Below are 12,548 nucleotides of genomic sequence, written 5' to 3' on the forward strand. Positions count from 1 at the left end.
GAAGGACGGAGGGATTTGGGTGAAGGCAGGTGGGAATTCCTCGGGCAGAGGGAAATGTGGGCAGTGCAGCCGGACTCCTCAGTACAGGACCGTGGCTCCCAGGCCTGGAGGGGGCTTGTCTGGGGAAAGAGTGGACATCCAGTGGGAAAGGGCAGCTTTCAGAAGAACTTGAGGACCTGAGGAGGAGATGGAAGTTTACCCTGGACACTACAGGGAAATCCTGTGGTCACCACCATTTTTATGTGACCTCATTTTCAATTGTGAGTATTTGGACTTTGTTCAATGCGTGATGGGAAGCTTTTGAGGCAAAGAACAAAGGAGGAAAGTGGTGTTTAAACCTGAATCTGACTATCAGGTGCTGCATAGATACGAGTAGAGGATATCTGGAAGCTGAGATTAGTTAAAACTAAAACTATTTGCCAAAGTAGCACTATCAACAAAAACAAATATTGATTGAGCCCTTACTATGTTTCAGATGCTGTCTTAAGTCATTTATATGTATCACCTTTTCTTTTTTAATCTTAACAAAAACCCTATGAAGTAGGTACTCATACATAGCATGCCCATTTTAAAGATGTGGAAACTGAGGTACAGAGAAGTACCTGGTCCAAGGCCAGGTTATAGTATGAGAGTTATGATTAAAGCCAGACTGCTCGAATCCACTCTACAGGCTCTTATAATGCCTAGGACTTCAGCAGTGACATGTGGGGATGGGGAACTGACATGCATGACGCAGTGAGTGAGCCCCAGGTGCTGCAATGTTGGACCAGCTGGAGCTGCCTCGGACAACGGAATGGAGTCGAGTAGGATTTCGAATGGCGCATAGGTAGCAGAAAGCCTTTCTGTAACAGTGGTCAGTGTTTAGAACATGGAGTGGAGTTAGGCTAAGAAATTGTTAGCATGATGGCAAAAACATCACGCACTGTCAAAACATCACAGAATTGTTCGAGAAGTGAGCAGTGTGAAATGGGTTGACTGTTGGCTTGGAGTCAGACAGGTGTGGGTGTGGGTTCCAGTCCTCTCCTTACCAACCTGGTGATGTCAGCCAGTTCACGTAACCTCCTCTGCATCTCACTTTTCCCATCCGTATGTGGAAGGTGATAAAAGCATCCCTCTCATCAGAATATTGAGAAGATTGAGCTAATGGATATAAAGTGTATGTAAAGTATGTGACATAATACACATTCCATCAATACTAGCCAATATTACTATTATGATTCTCGTTCTTGCAATAATTCACTGAAGTTGAAATTAATGACAGCACTGTTTTAGAGAGAATAGTTTGGCAGTAATGGGTACAACACAAACGTCGGAAATGCTGAGATTCCGACTCTGGCGGTATCACCTGCTAGCTGTAGGAACTGGGGTAATTTACTTAACCCTTCTAAGTTTCTCCACCCGAAAGTAAAGGGAAACAGTGTTGTCTACCTTGTGGGTTTATGATGATGATTACGTAAGTTAATATATATAAGGTACTTAGAATAGCACCTACCTAACATACTTAGTTGTTTATTGATGATCTAAAATTTATTATTGTTTTTTTTGTTGTTGTTTTTCCCTCTCCATTGCCTGTTGCCCTGAAACACTCAGTTAGACCTTCTGGTTATCACCTGGCAGATAGTAGGTACCTGTATGCTTAGGTGTCCTCCTGGTTGAATCCAAATGAAGTGTTGAGCCTGGACAAGTAGCCCTGCTGCCCCAAGTATAGGTTTACTGAGCAAAGTGACCATGACTGATTAGATATGATATGTGGGTGGTGATTTCACATAAAGGGCCGAGTCTGTCCATTGCAGGAATCAGCTGTGCGAGATCAGTCTCCTCGCTGAAGTTATCCCCCCTCTTCCCCTGGCTGGGACCCAGGCTGAGGCACCGGCCTGACTCGCCAGGAGCCTAGGGGTCACAGTGTTAACTCTGGGAGCACGCATTTGTGTGCCTGCCTGCCTGTGCGTGCCTGCGTGTGTGTGTGTGCGTGTGTGTTTGTGTGTGAGAATATTTGTAGCCTAAAGGTAGTTCTTATGGTGCTCAGCTTTGTTTCTTTTCTTTCTTTCTTTTTTTTTTTTTTTACTGTAAAGTTGAATAAAAGGCACTTAGTCCAAAACTTTAAAAAATTGCTACTGGGCAAAGTAATTTTGTGTCAGGCTTCTATTCAGGGCAGATTTACACTGGTTATAAATCTCTGAAATTAAGGTCTTACCATAGAAAAGCTGAAATGTATTCAACATTAGCAGACACCCAGCCCGGCTCTGAACCAGTGGCCATTCTACCCCCATGTGTCACAGGAATATTTAGCTATGTGTTTGGGATGATAATGAGTTTAAATATGCCTCTTGGAATGGGTAATGGCTCTCCAATCAGTATCAGAATTTCCTATCAACAATTCTTTCCCTAGAACCAAAGGTTAAGTTGAAGACTTTGATTTAATGACAAAGTTAATTAGGCCTTTAACATTACAGGGTTCTTGCCTTTCGTTTTCTAATCAAGATCATGGTTTAGGGTCAAGAACCTTGCAGAAGTGGGGAACATATGCTAACACTTGTTCTGCTGATGTTTGGGGAAGGTTGGGGTGCTTAGGAATTTCTGACAAAGGGCCTGTAGAATGCCCCCTCGTCCTAAAGTATTTTGTCCTCACCTTCGTCCAACCTTAGATTTGTGATATACTAAAGCTGTTAGGCACTTTAGGAATCATCTGGTCAGTCCTTTCATGTTGCACTAGGGACACTGAGGCTCAAGTGACTGAGACATTTATCAGCCGTTACCTAGGTCATTTGAGACAGAATAATAGGTCTTCTAAGTTTAGACCAGCTACTTATCAAACTGGTCTGCCTGCATGCACTCATACTGAAGGAGGGCAAACCCTTTTTGTTCATGAGACCAGTTTCTACTGTTTATGGACTAGTTTTGCTAGAGTACTTCTTCCTGCTACGTTTCAAGTGAATATACCTGACTCCATCTCTATCCATGGGTGGAGCAGTAAAGACTCTTGGTTGCAAACAAAGAGATTACTTCTTTCTCTCTTAATCAACAAACAAAACCCAAAAAACCCAATCCAGACACACAAAAAACAAACCAAAGAATTCATTAGACGTTTCTTAGAATAGACTGGAGGTAGGGAACCTGGTGAGGAGAAGGGACAGATATCAAAGCAGCCCCAGAAGTTCCAGAAACAGGACACCAGACAACTTTTTGGAAACAAGAACTTCTGTCTGTGGAGCTTGACATTGCCTCATCTCAAATGAATTGTCACCACCCTCTGCCTCTGTCTCACTTGCTCCTGATTCTAAACTCAGGTAGAAGAATTCCAGGCACTGAGCTGAAGGATTTGCCAAAGCTTTGGCTGCCACAAAGGAGGGAAAAGGAGGGTATGGATTCAGCATCTACTGAGATGTGGGAGCTGAACTCACTCCAAGACCTCACATAATGAAAACAAGGGAAAAAAAAAAAAAGACTTCAGGTTTTGCATAGTCTGAAACTTAAATGTCCAAAATAGAAGCCTTTATGGGTCACTCAGAAGCCTGATTATGTTCTATAAATCTGCTTTTGTGGAAAAATATATTGCAAGGTACAGAATAATTAATACAAAAATTTGGGGTGCAGTTTACTTCTTGGCTTGGCCTGCTCACGTTTGTATCTTAAATAAGGGTGTGCTGGCCCAGGGCTTCATCCTTGACGTGCAGCACTTGTGCATTGTGGCGGATTTCAGAGCAACACGGCTCCGAGTGAAAATACCCTCAGAAACATCGACCTTTCAGGAATGCTGAAGTCACCCATCGTGCATCTTTTGATGTGGGAAATGTTTATGAACACAGGCCATATGCCTGTCATTGCGTTGGGTGTTGGTTACACATAGGTGAACAAAATGGGTGTGGTGTGCCCTCCTACAGCTCGGGCTTTCGTCTGGCTCAGACGCAGGGTGCTTCAACTTCTTACTTGCAGTAAAATATTCAGTTGCAGAGAATAATACTGAGGGAAGTCAGAGTTTTGGTTTTAGCCAATAATTCAAGAGCTTCAACCCCTTCATACAAATTGGTGCTTGCTTTTCTAGGAGAGATGCTTCTACCAAACTTGGTTCAGAATTTTCAGCCGGCATTTCTGACCAGACGTGGTGCCAGGGGAGGTCTAGCCTTGCAGAAGTTTGTGCTTCAGTAGAGGAGGCAGACGTTGATGCTAACCTATTCTGTAATGTGTTAAGTTCTGAAACAGAGGTACGCCTAGCGTGCTCTGTAAAGACAAAGATCAAAATTGTTTAGATGTGCTAGTGTTAGGAAGGTTTCACTGTAGCTTGTCTTAATCCTAGAGCTGCCATGTAAACCCATCTCTTCTGTTTATCTGCTCAGTCAATTCTGCAGATGGTTAATGGATGACTCTTGGATGCAAGGCCAGAACCAGGGCCAGTGGGACTAGCAGCTAAGGACCTCCATTCAGCCAGAGATGTCTTCTTAGCTTCAGTGGCCCACTACTGTAACCTCTTGGCTCTGGGGATGGAATAGGTCAGGGATGCGTGAAATGTCCACCCATGGCTTTGGTTCCCGGTTCAGCTCGGGCCTGCGATATTCCTGAGGTCCTAGCTCTGCAGGAACAAGGACAGAGACCGGGAGCGCTGCTCTTCGCGTTCGTGTCCCTCTTCAGGGGTGTACAGTTGGCTCAGTCCCCCCGGCAGTGTCCTTAGAGGAGCACTGCGTAAATCCACATCAGGCCCGGAAGACAAATGCTTCTCGACAGACCTTGCTCTATTAATTTGCATAAACATTTGTGTATGATTTTATTTACGTTGGTGAAGGAGAACAGTAGTTTTCGGGCTTTGATGTGTGTGAGCCGTAGAGATTAGAGCCAGGGCCCTTCCTTTGAGAAAACAAATACTTTTGTGTTGATTTCAATGAGATATAAATCATACCCAGGAAGTTTACAGTTGAGTAAGAATGGTATAATTACTGATTGTATACCAGAAGAGGACATATTTATGAAATGACTTGAAAAAGCTTGTAATCCCTTCCCGTATTTTGAATAACTAATTGCTATGTCATTGTGGCATATTTGCACCACAAGAGTTAAGTCTGTCAAACGTTTCCCTCCGAAAACCTTGTTTTAAGGGATTTCTAACTTGGTCATAAAAATGTGCTCCAAGTTGGAGCTGCCTTGATGGGAGTCTGTGCTTGGAACACTTGATTTGAATGGTGCCAGTCAGAGTTAAATTACAGGCTGGGAAAAAGGAAACAAATTTTTTAAAAAGGAGGTGTTTATGGTTCCCAGCTCCCCTAAGTACTTCTTGAGGATCAAAATAGCCTCTTTAAAATAAATTGCAGACCATTAGTATGTGATGGAGGAAACCCCTTTGAGAGTGGGTTGGGGCAGGGGAAGGCAAGGAAAGATGGATTTGGGCCACTTTCGGCCATGTGGACAGGGTGTATGCTGCCCAAGCAGTAGACCCTGGTGTGGTCCATGCACTCAGATGGTGCCTCCGGTACCCACAGCTGACATGCTTGTCAGCTCAGTGGGCACCAACACAGTTCCACTTCAACTCCGCATCTTAATGGGCATTTGGATTTCTTGGAACATGTTATCCCCCTGGCCCCCATGTTTTCTTTTAAAATAAACAGACCACTGTTGCCTGCCTACCACATGCCCATAGAGATTATAAAGGTCTACTACAAAAGACCTCAAGTGTGTCTTGTCTCCTGTACAAGGAAGTATCTGCCTGATAAGCATGTTTATCCAGAGAACCTCGTATCTGGTGATTGATGTTCAAGCCAAAAAGGTGTATGTTTAATTTCTTACATAGATCCTAGGTGTCTTTTCCATTGGTCAAGAGCAGAAATCCAGGATAACGAGAAAAAGAGAGAAAGAAGGAATCAAAGGGAAAGAGAGATAAAAAAGGGGAAAGTGGGGGACAGAGAGGTTATTTCTACCTCTTTGGGAGTCACCTTGAACCCCAGCGGTCTGGTACCGCCCCTGTTCCCTAGAGTATGCGGGCCTTGGAAAAGTGAGACAGATTTACAGTTGGGCTTATTCAAACTCCATTCAGATTTCCTTGTCTTTTTCAGATTTCACTCATGCTTTAATGACACTTTTTTTTTTTGAGAAAGCTAATTGCATTGGTTTCTCTAAGAAGCATCACTTTAAACAATCCATCCACACTGTGAAAACAAATACATGCTTGACTTATTTCATTTATTTTCCCCCAATCCTAAATTAGGATAAAGTCATTTTGATAAGGAGACATGTGTGTGTCTTTGTCACATCTTTTATCATCACGACTGCTTTTCCAAATAATACAACTTGTGACAAATGTGAACATTAATTACAGTTAACAAAGAAATGTCATGTGAAGTGTTCCTGGTGGGGGTGGGGGGAGGGAGAAAAACACACCAGACCATCAGTGTGATTGCTTCTTGCACCAAGTTTCAAGTCAGAGTGCAAAAGTCAGAAATCAAATACCATCAGTTATCAAATTATGTTAATGATTCTAATGAAAGCTTCTGGTATTTTGCTCGAGAGTGTGTTGCTGTAATGGTAACTAATAGAACAAGAGAAGCTGATTGCCATGAATTAATGAGAACTGACTTTCTTTTTATTTATTTATTTAAATATTGACAGTCTGTTTAGAAACCGAGGTTTTTCATGAGGTCCTTTTCTCCCCTCCACAAGTCATCAGCCAGTCCCAGAGCGAGAGGCAATTGTGTGTTCTCATACCATAGGTAGTCCTCACCAACCCTGGAGCTTTGGCCCACTTTGACAGCAAGCAAACTAAAGTGGAGCATGGATGGAGATATTCATGCACAGGTCCACCCCGAACACCTGTGGGGCACAGGGTGAGAGTACACATGAAGCCTTTGCCTGGTGCTCCCTTCCCTTCTCTGTCCACCCCTGACTCCATTCTTGTCCACTAGAGGCCTCCACATATATATGGATGCCCAGCTTGCCCACCTCTGTTCTACCCACCAGTAGCTATTCTTTGGTTCCCCCTTGTACTTTAGGGGCATGGGCATGGGCCTTGGTGGTATCATCCACTGTTGGGAGGTAGGGCCTGGAGAGGAGGTCATTACATCTCTAGAAGAAGCCCAGGGCTGTATGAAAGGAAATTTGGGGGTCTTGGATATTCGTAACATGGTCTACCTAGGGGATGGGCTCCAGGTTAGAAAGGTCCATGGCCCATGGACTGCTTATCTCCTAAGGGTCGGGGGCAGATGGAGGGTCAGAGTAGCTGTTCTACAGCACTTGGCCTTGGATGAGGATTCTGGTTACTTGGATCTATGAGTGATTTCACATATGCAGTTTCTTTGCTTTTGGACACCTGAGTGTACATCTGGAGCTCTTTCTTGCTGAAGTCTACTTTATTCTTTGTTGCTGTTTATTCCTTCATTCCTCCATTTATTCAACATTTATTGGGTGTGTATGTACCAGGATCTGGAAACACAAAGAAAAATAAGTTATGGTTTCCACCTTCAAGGATCTCACAGGCTTTTCAAATTTGTAACTCAGTAATAAGTACTAGATAGGATCTGTGCAAAGTTCTTGGACTTCTAGGTCTCACTTGTATCCTGTTCTTTGAGTGCTTCCCAGGGTGAGGAGGAGGAAGGAGCACACACCTCAGGCTTAGAAGAGGTGAGCTTCCTAGACTCTCCCTCGGGCGATTGGGCATGCTCTACTCATGGCCCCCTTTTGTGCTCACCAGGGGTCCTTCGGAGGTCTCACCATCTAAGCCAGAGAAATGCCCTCTCCCCCCCCCCGAATCCAGATCAGAGGCAGATGAAGGGGAATCTGGCGGAGAGTCTATAGCTATGCTGAAACGGCTGGACCCAAAGAGATTCTGCTCCAGCTGGGGACCCCAGGCAGGCAACCCCGCTGACCCACAGGACTCCTTTGTGGCCTCTCTGCCTAGAACCCGAATTATGCTGAAATGAATATATCTTGCTCCCATGTGAAAAGCCCTCTCCCTATTTAAACCAGTGAGGGCATCTTCTAAATCTTTCACCATGGAGTGAAGGAGTTGGTCACTGCCAAACTTATGCGGGCAAGGCCATGCCTTGGAAAACTCATCGTGACGTGTGGGTAGCGGAGCACCGGTCAGCACGCCCTGGGTGTGAGGAAGCCGCCAGACCCTGCTGAATTCCCTCGCGGGCTGAGCTGGCCCATCAGGGTGAAAACGATTTCCACATTTGCATAGTTGATTTCATTACTATCGCCATTATTGATGCCCAGCTCCTCTGAAAGAAAGGAGCCATAAAAGCAAATAAAATCACTTTGCGATTCCATTATTGGATAAATTACCACATTACTGTCTGCGTTTTAGGGCTAAAGGCATTCCCTACATTTGCATAGTTTATTTCATTATCATTATTAATAACAACAACACTAATGATGATGATGACTTGGATCCTTGAATGAAAGGAACTAGAAAAATGCCAGAGCCTCGAGCAGTCTTTATGGACTTGCTGCCATCACGGGGAGTCCCTTTATCTGCTGCTGAAACACAGCCACTTCGCGGAACAAGCCAGAGGCTTTTCACAGAACTCATGTTAAACCAACGCAGAGCTGGTGGGGCCGGCTTGCTGGTGTGAGAGTGACTAGTTACTCACTGTGACTACCAAAGCTTTGGGTTGGGCCAGCCGGTGTGGCTCAGTGGATGGAGTGTTGTCCCAGGCACCAAGAGGTCCTGGGTTCAATTCCCGGTCAGGGTATGTGCTCAGGTTGCCAGCTTGATCCCCAGTAGGGGGCACGCAGGAGGCAGATGAGCAATGTTTCTATCTCTCTCTCACTCTCCTCTCCGTTCTCTCTAAAAAAGAGAAAAAACAAAAGATTTGGGTTGGAAGCCTGCTCAGCCACTGACCTAGTTGTGTGTCTTCAGGAAGGTGCTTACTGAGCCTCAGCTTCCTTGTCCGTGGAATGGGGATGAGGCCCTCGCTTTGCGATGTAATAAAGAGCAAAGGAGATGGTGAGTGTGAACAGGTTCTCTGGACCATAAAGCTCTCCTAGGTTTCAGAGGCTCACGTCACTGCATGGAACGTGGACGTGAGGCCGTGGCTGGCGCTCGAGAACGTTCTGTGAGGATAGCAGGGGCGTACGACTTTGTCTCTGAGGCTGGGAGAATTCTCTAAAACCTTCCTTAGTGTTCTAAGCCATGTCCTCTAAGAGAGGTAGGCAGAGGATACTCACTCACAGTTACCAACCTTGGTATCCGCAAGCAGCTTACTTGGATAACACACATTGCTGGGCTCACCCGGTGGCTGCGATGTGACTCTTTCTTCCTCAGTGACTTCTGCTATGTCGCTCTTCTCTCCTTGGCCATGGAGCCAGGAAGCACACAGTCTTTTTGTCCATTAATTCCGAAGTCCTATAGCAGAAGGAAGGTCCACTGGTGGCTGGCTGTGGTTTGCTGGAGAATTTTCCCTCTGGTTTTGTTTTTATTATTTTATTTCTGCTGTACCAGGGGCTCCAAAAAAATGAATGTGTCAGTAAAGGATTTGACAGTATGTTACGACAGTCATCAATCCACCAAGCCCTGTAGCCATAAATAAGCTTCATACGCTGCCACACTAAAGAGGACAGTTTTTCTTCTCCAGGACATTGAAAATGTCACAGCGAGGGAATTGTTTGTCCCTGTCTCCACGGCAACGCCACCAGCACTTATCATTAACTTTCACACCAAGATTTTAATCAGCGCTCTTTGCGGCCTGAGACCAAGTCAACATCAGCCCAAATTTTCAAAGCCGTTATTCTAATTATGACGAGAAAGCTATAGATTGATGAGCCGAGTTTTCTGCGAGGACTGGTGGCAGTTAATTCTCGTGACCTGCATGGCTCAGGGAGTCTCTCTTAGAGATGGAGTCTTGAAAGTTCGATTATTAGTGACAGCTTGTAAGTGAGAGGAGCCTTATCTCTCCAGAGAGTGTTGATAACTTGAGACAAGGTTTAACTAGGAAGTAGTGAGACAGTGGAAGGAGGGGAGCGAGGGGGAGCGAAGGAGGAAGAAAGTGCACACTCTGTCTGCAGCCTGCATCCAGCATAATGAGAAAATACGGACAGGCACAATTTCACAAGTTGTAAATTCTGGTAGCCTTCAGTTGTAAATTCTGGTGGAGGCTGTTTTACTCGGCTATCTGATAATGTGTGAAAATATTTGTCCCTTTGCTTCATAGGCCTGGGCAAGCACTGTGTTCCAGAAAATGCATTAAACTTTCCAGCTCTTTGTCGCCTCTCATTTTTTTTCCAGTTTCTTTTGGTCGGGGGACCTCTCGAAACAAAATGAGAATTTGCAATTGAAATGAAGTGGTGATTAATTTTTTAAAAAGACTCTTCATTTCCCTTACCTGACCCTCGCCCTCAGCCTCTTTTGATTCAGGCTAATTTCTCGAGCCCTTGGGTTGCAGTGAAAGAGGGGAGCTAGGGTGGCCCCTCCAACTCGTTCCCCTCCTATTTCTGTTAGTCTGCCATGTTCTCTGCCCTGATGAATCTGAGCGATGCATATCCTTGCTCTCTTGGCCATGCGGCAGACAATGCCTGTGCCATTGACTTCATGCCTCCTTCAAGTTTGCTCTTGGGCAGCGGTACCTATTTCCTCTCCAGATTTAAGAGATTCAACTGAGCCATCAGTCTGATCGGGATAGGGGTGAGAGTGATGATGTCTGTGTTTGTCTCTGAGGTCCCACTAGCCAAAGGCTTTGTTGATCTCAAATCATCAGGGAGAGTGCAGGAAGGCAGCTTGGTGAGGTCAGGTCAGAAGAGCCTCACTGGAGTCTCTGGGAGTCCAGGCTCTCATCCCAGCTCTGCACCCGTCTCCCAGAGTGAGCCTCTGCATGGCTCTGTTCTCTGATATTTCAAGTGCTGATAATAATATCTTTCTGGGCTCCTTCATACACCAAATGAGAAAATAGGAATTAAATTGCTAATATTTACTGTGATCATTGCATTACATAAATGATCCATGCGTGAGCATGGTCGTCTGTTGTCTGCTTTTTTAGTTTGTCTTCTCCATAGCTAGGAAATGATGATGCTATTATGTTTATAGTGTTTTCTTTTTCAAATTACTTTTGCATGTTTAAAGCAATCACAGTTATCTCCATTATCTTTGCCTGGCCCCCGACAACACTGAGGCACAGAGAGGTGAAACATCGTTCTTGTGGTCACACAGCCAATTAGAGGCCTAACCAGGTATAGAACTGTGATCCGTGGCTCTCAGCATGCTGCTCCCTAGACCACACTGCTTACCGTATTAATAGGCTGGGATTAACGAAAAAAGCAAACCCAATTAGTTCCTGTTGCAGCCTTTTTACAATCCTGTCTTGTTTCCCCGTGTGTTTATATGTATATTTTAATAGCATTCCCTGCCTTTTATGCTGAGGTTGCTCGAGGTGTGTTTATAATGGTGGCGTAATTATAATAATAAAATACAAATCCATCCACAGAGCGAGCTCATTACTGGCTGGCCAGGTAAAACAAATAGGCTTGGCGTTGACTCTGGAGTGAGGCAGTTTATTTCTGAGGCGGTGCCGCTGGGAAACGCAGGATGCTTTGCTCTCCAGCACAGGAGCCCGATTCTGAACATACTGGAGTTGGGGGGTGAGGCTGAGCTGGTAATTGAGGTGGCCAGGTTGCTTTAACATGGTCTCGCCCTTTTAATCTCTCTTTTTCTGGCAAAGACATGAGAAACAAAAAGCAAAAGCATCCTCCTCGTTCTCCGTAGCTGTAAGATCTTTCCTCGAATACAGAAGTAGGCCCTTTGGCACTCAAACTCGTGGCCGTCGAGTTTCTAACGTGTACGAAAGGGGAGTGATTGTTATGGACAGAGCCATAGGAGAGAGAGTGTGTGTTTTTTTAAATGCCTGTCTGTCCTTGTTAATTAGAAGTGCACATATTGGGAAATTAACTATGAAATACTAAAAATGATAAATTATTCCTTATTTGAAAGTATAAATTAAAGGTTTAGTGTATATAAAATTTGTCATGTTTAATTGCAAGTTCAATTAAAATTCAGGGTAATGATGATTTATACAGGTTTCTGTGTAATTTGATATTCATTAGCTTAGCCAGACACATGCTGATATTAGCTCGTTAATTATGTTTCCTTTTGTTGAAGGCAGCCTTGTGAAAGCAATCTGCTCAAAGTTTTCTAAACTCATTCTGCTAAATGAAGACTTGGCAGCTGTTCATGTTATTGAGATGGTCACTGTGGCTTCATTTCACTCACAGGCCGCATCAATCATACCTTCTCTGTGACAAACAAGGGTTTCTCATTACAAACCCATTTATGAAGGTTATGGCTGACATTAAAGAGTGATTGCACGTACTCCGATGTTGCTTTACAGTAACGTCGGAGTGGAGCTGCGGCTAGTATCTGCGCCTCCCACACGGTCAAACTGTTCAAAACACTTGGAGGGCGAGGGCGGCATCCCCGCAGCGGCCGGAGCTCCGTGTCTCACCCCATTGGCTCAAACTTGGGAATCAGAACTTGAGTCTTGGAAGAAGGATCCTTAAGGGAACAGTGGACCAGACTCCTGCTGGGGCCTCCAAGCGGTTGCCATACCCAGTGAAGAGGTGTGGTCAGACCCAGAGGT

General features: G+C 44.8%; 1 protein-coding gene across 2 annotated transcripts in view; it reads left to right on the top strand.

Moving 5' to 3' along the window:
- Window positions 1-12,548, top strand: part of LRMDA (leucine rich melanocyte differentiation associated) — a 1,094,111-nt gene that overhangs the window by 446,949 nt on the left and 634,614 nt on the right. The window lies entirely within an intron of this gene.

This window comes from Molossus molossus, unplaced genomic scaffold, assembly GCF_014108415.1.
Source record: "Molossus molossus isolate mMolMol1 unplaced genomic scaffold, mMolMol1.p scaffold_m16_p_17, whole genome shotgun sequence".
Taxonomy (NCBI): Eukaryota; Metazoa; Chordata; class Mammalia; order Chiroptera; family Molossidae; genus Molossus; species Molossus molossus.